The following is a 7,920-nucleotide window of genomic DNA, read 5'->3' as shown; positions in this document are numbered from 1 at the left end:
AGGGTGGGGGCGGCCGGTTAGATTAGGTAGGTCATGTTTAGCAGTAGCGCTTGTTAGGATAACGCGCTAGAGCTAAATTCCCATAGCAGTAGCGCATATACATAACAGGTGCTACTACTATTCCTTGGCTGGTGGCTACATCATGACAATATTAGTAGTAGGGTTATTTTTCACCAGCGCGCTACTACTAAATAGCAGTAGCGCCTATTTTTGAGGCGCGCTGCTGGTAAGATTATGTATATAAGGTTTTCCTTAGTAGTGTGCTAGTGCCAAAAATCTGTCATCCTGCAAGTCGGCGGTGTGCGGGGACCTGCGCATTGCGTACCCCTTCTGGCTCAACGGCACACACCCACCAGAGTGCGGCTGCAGCGCTTTCCAGGTCAGGTGCGTAGATGGCAGGGCGTACCTCCAGCAAAGACAACTCATTCCAGGTCATCAACACCGACATCTCCTACTACTGCATTTGTGACACTGAGGTCAACATTAATGCCTCCTCCGACCTTGGCCTCACGCCCTTCCGCATTAGCGCGACCAACCAAGAGCTATTCTTCCTCAACAAATGCACCAAGCTCCGGTCACAGCCGCTACCACCTGCGTGGGCGCCTGTCAACTGCTTGGATGGATTCACCTTGCCGACGTCCAACTCATTCACATGGGGCGTGTTTGGTTGCCGTTTGCTACAGTGCCTGCATCGCGTAAACTTCTCAACCCAGCCTGGTTGAGCAAAAATAGGCCCTAATACGCCATATGCAACTTATTTGGTTGCCTGCATCTAGTGTCCCTGCATTAGGTAATACGCAAGTGCACTTTGTTTGGTTGGTTGCATTGGCCCTAGCGGCACATGAACATGGCGTTTGGTTGCATACGGTGTACATGTTGTGCTTACCTTGTACCCTAGTTGGTGAGCTTACCCACAATGATCACACCTAGCACACCAACGCCACAACACAGCAATGGTGACAAACTAGGCGAAGATGATGAAGTTCTTCAGCTTCAGCCCAAACTGACGATCCACCTTAGCAGCTTCCACTTTGACAGCTCCAGCCTTGGCACTGTCAACACTGCTACCTCTGTGCTTTCGCTCCCAGGTGGAGTAAGCTTGTTCTACTGCCTGCCTAATCTTGAACCCTCTATAGTTGTTGTTGCTATACGATGCCACTTGTGCATTGGCTTCTTTCCATGAACTATAAACCCCTGGAACCTCACCGATGAACACATCATACCACTTGCCCTAGCAATGCACAAGAGCAAGAGTTGAAGCAGCAAATCAATGGAGCACAAGTAGCAAGCAAAGTAGCACACTAACAACAATGGAGCAGAAGAGAAGTAAAGCATGCATGATCATACGGCATAGCAAGTTCTACCTAGCACTACCTTGGTGTTAACCTACCACCACATCCAAAAGAGGGTGTTGTCCTACCACCGCAAGTTCACCATCAGCGTGAGGGGTTAGTATATACCACCTCACCAAAATATACAAATCATCAAATAGTTTTTGAGCCCTAGCTACACAAAATTTACGTCGTCATCGTCATAGTCGTCGTCGTCGCCACCGCCATCGCTGTCGGGGATCATGCACGCTCATAGGCAGCACTACTCTAGTAGTAGTGCTTGCCCAGCAAGCTCCTGAGCCACATCACCCTGTGAGCATCGGCCATGGCAACGAACCCAACACCTCGGGCCTTGTTGTCAAGCAGGTGGTTGAGAGCTGCCATGAGAGCCTCAATGCTGAAGCCACCCTGGGTCATGACAGCGCCATACAGGTCAGGATGGACGTTGAGGGGCTTGCACTCCCTGATGGCTGTTGCCACATCCTTCACTGCCTCAGTCATGCTGCAAAAGACATTGATCTCCTCCTCCATCAGGCCTCCTCTCTTCCTCTTCCTATCATGGACGGGGTCAAATGGCTTGTCAAAGGGCTTCATAGCGGGCTTGTTAGGGCCATCAAGGACCTCGACGTCCGGTGTCCCAGGGAAGTCTGGCATGGGAGAACCAAGAGGCTCACCCGAGCCCATGGCATGCTTCCCAGTTGTTAGACCGAAGGAGAAGATGTGTTGCATCTGGCTGTAGTTCTGGATGGGTGTGTTTAGGAACTCAGCGTCCCTTGGGGTGTGCTAAGAATGAAACACAAGTGTTCTTAGTTGCGATTAGGAGTAGGCAATGGTGGACAGTATGAAAAGGAAGAGGGTTGTGAGCTAACCGCGACATGGACGGCGTAGTGCTCTGCCTCCAGAACTATGGAGCAAGTGTTCTCATCCCATGAGCCGACGCTAAGGTCTCTCAGCTTGGACACTTGGATCCATCGAATTCTCCACTTCCTCAGGTGGTTGTACACCTGGGTGGCAGACACCTCTTGCCCATGGAACTCGAGCACCTGCTTCACAACAGTGTTCAAGTGCACCTCCTTGAAGCCCTTGTCAGTCCTAACTCCACTAGAGATGAGCTCACACATCTTGTTCAGAACGAACGTGGACATGAACAGCTGCCACTTCATGTTGTTCGACCTACCATCCTTCTTTGCCTTTGCTACTGCTAGCTTGATTGCAGCGGCAGCAGCAGGAGTTGGCTCAATGAGCACTACTGGCACATAGAGGGAATCACACTCGAACACCTCTGAATCAGGTGCCATCTCAGACATGGGCTGCGAGTCCTCGACAAAGGATGGAGCAAACTGGCTGTCGGACACGACAAGGGCCTGACTAAGATCTTGCGTCTGCATGGTCATTTCCTACAATCGTAGCACGCATTGACAGTGAGCATATCACACAACATACCGGACAATCCATGAAAGCAGGAGCATACATGTACATCACTATCATAGCAAGCACATGCTTCATCACTATCATACTAAGCATACTGGACAATCTATGAGCAGGAACATACATCTACAACAAACAATATTCTACAAATGGACCACCAATAGCTACAAATCATAGATCTAAGCATGATTCAACACAAGCACAAGGTTCAACTTCAAACTTTACTACTAATCTAGCCTACCACATGCTTGAACATCTAGCCCTACCACAAATTGCAACTGCAGCATAGCAACCAACCATATCGTCGGTGCCGATGCGCGCCGGCGGGAAAGCTCGAACGGAGAAAGAATGGTGGCGGGAGTTGGGGCGGTGTGGGAGGGGCTAAATTGGGGTGGACTCGGCGGGAGGTGAGCCGAAATCCTCCCACCGATTTTTCGGCGACACGGGCGAGCTCGCGCCATCTCCCCTGCCCGCGCGAGGGGAGAAGCACGTCGCCCTCCACTGCCTCGCCCGAGCCAGGCTCGCGAGATACTGCTGATTCGTGCGTTTCCCCTGGGTCTGGCCTGAACGTGCTTTAAGTTTCATGCGATGCGGGCCACACAGTGAACGCAGAAAATCAAACGAGACAAATTCTTCCCGCGCGGGCCAGGCTAGGCCTAATGCAGGCAACCAAACACGCCCATGGCTTGCCGGAGCGTACAAGCCCAACGACCATTGGAGTCCGGTGCCAGTGGGCTGCAGGGTGTCCATGATGCCGGTGCTGGGGTACGAGGGCGCTTCCGGGACGGACTACGGGTGGCTGATGCAGGGCGGGTTTCTTCTGGAGTACATGGTGGGTGACTGCAAGGCGTGCGAGGAGAGTGGAGGGCTTTGCCTGATTAATAAGACCAACGATATCTTCGAGTGGCACTGCACAGACCACGTGTCTCCGTCCAACATCTGCGGTAAGCTTCGCACGTATAATAGTGACAGTGAGTTTGACCTGTGCAACAACGATGCATCGGTTTAGTTCAATTTTGGCAAGATAAGTAAGTTCTTTTCTTTATCTTAAAATAAGTAAGTTCTAGTATAGAGGAGGTTTACAGGAGAAGGGAACATATCATGCGTCTACCTGCTAATTACTACGCTGCGTACTAAAATATAGTACTTCCTCTGTAAGCTAATATAAGAGTGTTTAGATCACTACTTTAGTATTCTAAACGCTTTTATATTAATTTACGGAGGGAGTACTAACTAGCGCGATCAGTACAGTTCTGTACCCTAAGTACTCTTTTGTTTTGGTGCACCCTGGATCATGCTGGTACCGCGGACATTTGCAGAAAAATGTGGACTGAGATGTACCGTTCATTGCAATGTCATTGAACACATCATTATAATTCACAGTTTATGCAATCTCTTATATTGGCTAATTAAATTATATTTTTTGTTAAACCTGTATTTGAGCGACATAGTTGCTAAGTCAAAAGAAAGCCCATGTTCTATTGTTTTTCACTATCTTGCAATGATTTTTTCTTTTGTAAATTTCATCGGTAGAATATTGGATATTCATATACGATGCTTATCTCTTTCTTTTGGAAAAACATTGTTACTACTCATAATTGTTACATTATATTCCAGGTAGCGAGAAGAGAGGGAAGAAGATTATGGTAATAGGCATGGTGAATGTTTTGCCATCTTTTCATATGTAACAATTTGAATATAAGTAGTTCACTAATAGTGATTCTCTCTGATAAAATAGGAACTTAAACATTTATCAAGAATTTATCATGTCTGTAATCACTGAAAATTGATCCTAAAAGAAAAATGTGAAGAGAAGGATGTGACTATACTCAGGCACACTGTACCCCCTTATCCAACCATCTATTTGTTGCTTTTCAATCCATGCGTGAACTTTTCCTTTTTTTTGTTTCTCTCAAATGAAACAACATATGAATTTCGAAGTTTGCAGGTCAACGAAATATTAAAACTACAATGTGTGGAAAAACTTTGGACTTTTTTGTACATCATATATAGTACAAATAATATTTCTGAAAAAAAATCTGATTTCGTATATTTTTTACGGACCAAAAGAATCTGAAACTTTTTTCACACATTGTAGTTCTGAAATTTTGTTGATCTGCAAAGTCTGAAGTCCATATGTTTTTTCAGTTGAGAGAAATAAAAAAGAGAAAGTTCCATGTAGTAATTTAGTTGAGTAGCACACATCAAAGCAGTATTGGACAGCTCAGTCCATATGTTGTGCGCCTGGGTTTAGAAAAAACAATCTCAAATCTGAAACAAACAATCTAAGTTTGTGATTAATAACAAGACTAGTCAATTTATGGCAATTAGTCTGTTGCTAGTTTTGCCACCATGTACTCTGGTGGACGGAGAAATTTAAACTACTGATGGTCTAGAAATCATAGTGTTAAAACTTCTGTTTTACAAAAGGAAATAGCATCTGCTTCCATCTCAGGTATGACATCAGCAGCTGCAACATTTCTATTGGCATGTCTTTGTGTGCTGATATGGCATAGAAAGGGGAAACAACTATGGTTTCTCCTTTGCAAGAAGACTAGCAGGAACACTGAAAAGAATTGCGAGGCCATGATAGTGTTAGATCACTAGCTCCAACAAGATACACGTACTCAGAGGTAATGAAGATAACTTCTTCTCACAACAATCAGCTTGGGAAAGGTGGTTATGGTGTGGTTTTCAAAGGAAGACAACATGATGGACGTCTGGTGGTCGTGAAATTCTTGCATGACTGCAAAGGAAATGGGGACGAGTTTGTGAATGAGGTTATGAGCATTGGCAGGACCTCTCATGTTAATGTTGTTAGCTTATTTGGGTTTTGCTTGGATGGATCAAAGAGAGCTCTTATATATGAGTACATGCCCAACTGTTTCGTTGGATAAGTACATTTATTCAGAGCACCCCAAAGAAATTTTAGGGTGGGAGAGGCTTTATGCGATAGCAATTGGGATTGCTCATGGCCTCGAATACTTGCACCATAGTTGTAATACACGCATCGTCCATTTCGATATCAAGCCCCAAAATATCCTTCTAGACAAAGATTTTAACCCAAAGATTGCTGATTTTGGTCTAGCTAAATTGTGTCATACAAAGAAGAGCAAGCTTTCAATGATTGGAGCTAGAGGAACAATTGGATTTATCGCCCGAGAAGTTCACTCTCGAACCTTTGGGGTGGTTTCAACAAAGTCAGATGTTTATAGTTATGGAATGATGCTGCTGGAGATGGTTGGAGGTAGGAGAAACGTAAAATCAATTGTTGCAAATTCCAGTGAAAAGTATTTTCCAGATTGGATTTATGACCACTTTGCACAAGATGAGGGATTACAAGCATGTGATGTTACAAGAGAAATTGAGGAGATCGCGAGAAAGATGATCATAATAGGCTTGTGGTGTATATAAGTGTTACCTATGTATCGACCAACTATAACAATAGTTCTAGAAATGTTTGAGAGAAGGTTAGATGATCTGGACATGCCGCCGAAGCAGAACTTCTGTGAACTACTGTAAGATATTTCTCCCATATCTTTGTTCCTTTGTTTCCCTATGTGATTATTTTGTGCAATAGTAACTTGACTACGTGCTTATCTCTCATTACAGTGAAAGCTCAACTGACAATTTGGATGTACAATGTTCGAGTTCTACCAAACCTGAAGAGATCAGCCTTGCGAATTAAAAAATCCTACAATAATAGCCAACTCTTTGAGCAGATAGAACTTGTGCATCAAAGAACCTACATTCATTTCCAACACTGTGAGAAGGTGGCCTTTACTACTATACATTCAGAAATTGAATCCAACATTGTACTTGTAGTAGAATATATTCCATGTATGCATGAATTAGACTGAAGAGTATCCGCATGATAGCATCCTAAGTTACGGACCACAGAAGGATACAATTTATTCCGATGAGTTTTGTGTTTCAACTGCTAAAAGGCATCACATGTAGACATCTACCAAAGTCTTCTTGAGTGTAAATTTCCCCCAAATCTCGATACACGCGATTTGGGCTCTAACTACAGCCCCCAAATTTCAATATCTAGATGTATATCCATTTAAACACTGTGACGATATATGTCAATTCATTCTTTTATAGCAAGCAGATTAATCGTTGAAGAGGAGGGCGCATTCTTACTTGGGCCTCTCTGTAGATTGTAAGTGGCGCCATGCTATTCCTTGACACGCGCACAACCTTGCTGGCGACCACCGCCCAACTCAGCGCGCGTATTACTCTCTTCCTCTGCTGGTGAGCCAAGGGTTTGCGACGCTTCTCAGGCAACATCACTTCAGCAGCCCCTAGATCGCCGCCATGGTCCATGGGGTAGACTAGGCTAGCGCTCGATCAGTAATTTCACCCGTCGCGGTGGCAATCCACGTGTCCGGAGACGCCGCGGCAGGAGGCTAGGCTCTTCTCTGCGTGGGTCACGACGACAGACGCACACCATAGCTGCGCCAACAAGGGGACAAGCACGACTGGGATGACACGGGGATTCAATCATGGGCGCATACCGTCGGCTAGAGGCGGCACAGCGCCGATCAACGTCGGATATTTTGGGCCATAGGACTTCTCGAAGACCCAAGTTCCTGCAAGCCCAAACAAACTCATCGAACGAACGAAGAAATTGGGAGTGATTTTGGACAGCGACATGGCAAGTTGCGTACGACCCAGGTAGCAACCATGTAGCACAGTCTGTTTTCGAGGGAAGAGGGTTTCCCCGCTTTATATTATAAAGCAACGACCACGACAACAATAAAAGCAAATGGTAGCAAGGTTCCGTCCAGCAGAGGACAACACACACGCGCACACACACACACACAGAGGGGGGGGGGGTATGGGAGACAATAGTCTTGTTGGGGATCAGCACAACAAGGCCCAAAAGCATAAAAACGGAAACTAATCAGGCTCTAGAGGAGGCGACTGAAGAGGCGGTGGAAGCGGTGGCGCGAGGCGAGATGCGAAGGAGGCGGCCGAAGTGGGTCTGGTCCCATCGCTTGCTAAGAGACCTCCAGAACTGTAGAAAGTCACACAGTTTGTAAATGGCGTGAGTCACATATAGCGGGATAATATGTTCAATCACCAGCTTATTATGGACATTCCATAATGTCCATAATAGCGCCCCTACCAACACCCATAAGGAGTGGCGCTTAGT

At 45.9% G+C, this 7,920-nt stretch overlaps 1 pseudogene; it reads left to right on the top strand.

The window, feature by feature from the left end:
* Positions 1 to 6,477, top strand: part of LOC119279347 — a 54,987-nt pseudogene extending 48,510 nt beyond the window's left edge.
* Positions 6,478 to 7,920: the final 1,443 nt, after the last annotated feature.

Source organism: Triticum dicoccoides, chromosome 3B (genome assembly GCF_002162155.2).
Source record: "Triticum dicoccoides isolate Atlit2015 ecotype Zavitan chromosome 3B, WEW_v2.0, whole genome shotgun sequence".
In the NCBI taxonomy this organism is placed as follows: domain Eukaryota; kingdom Viridiplantae; phylum Streptophyta; class Magnoliopsida; order Poales; family Poaceae; genus Triticum; species Triticum dicoccoides.
The sequence above is the reverse complement of the archived record's forward strand: the minus strand, read 5'-3'. Positions and strand labels throughout refer to the sequence as shown.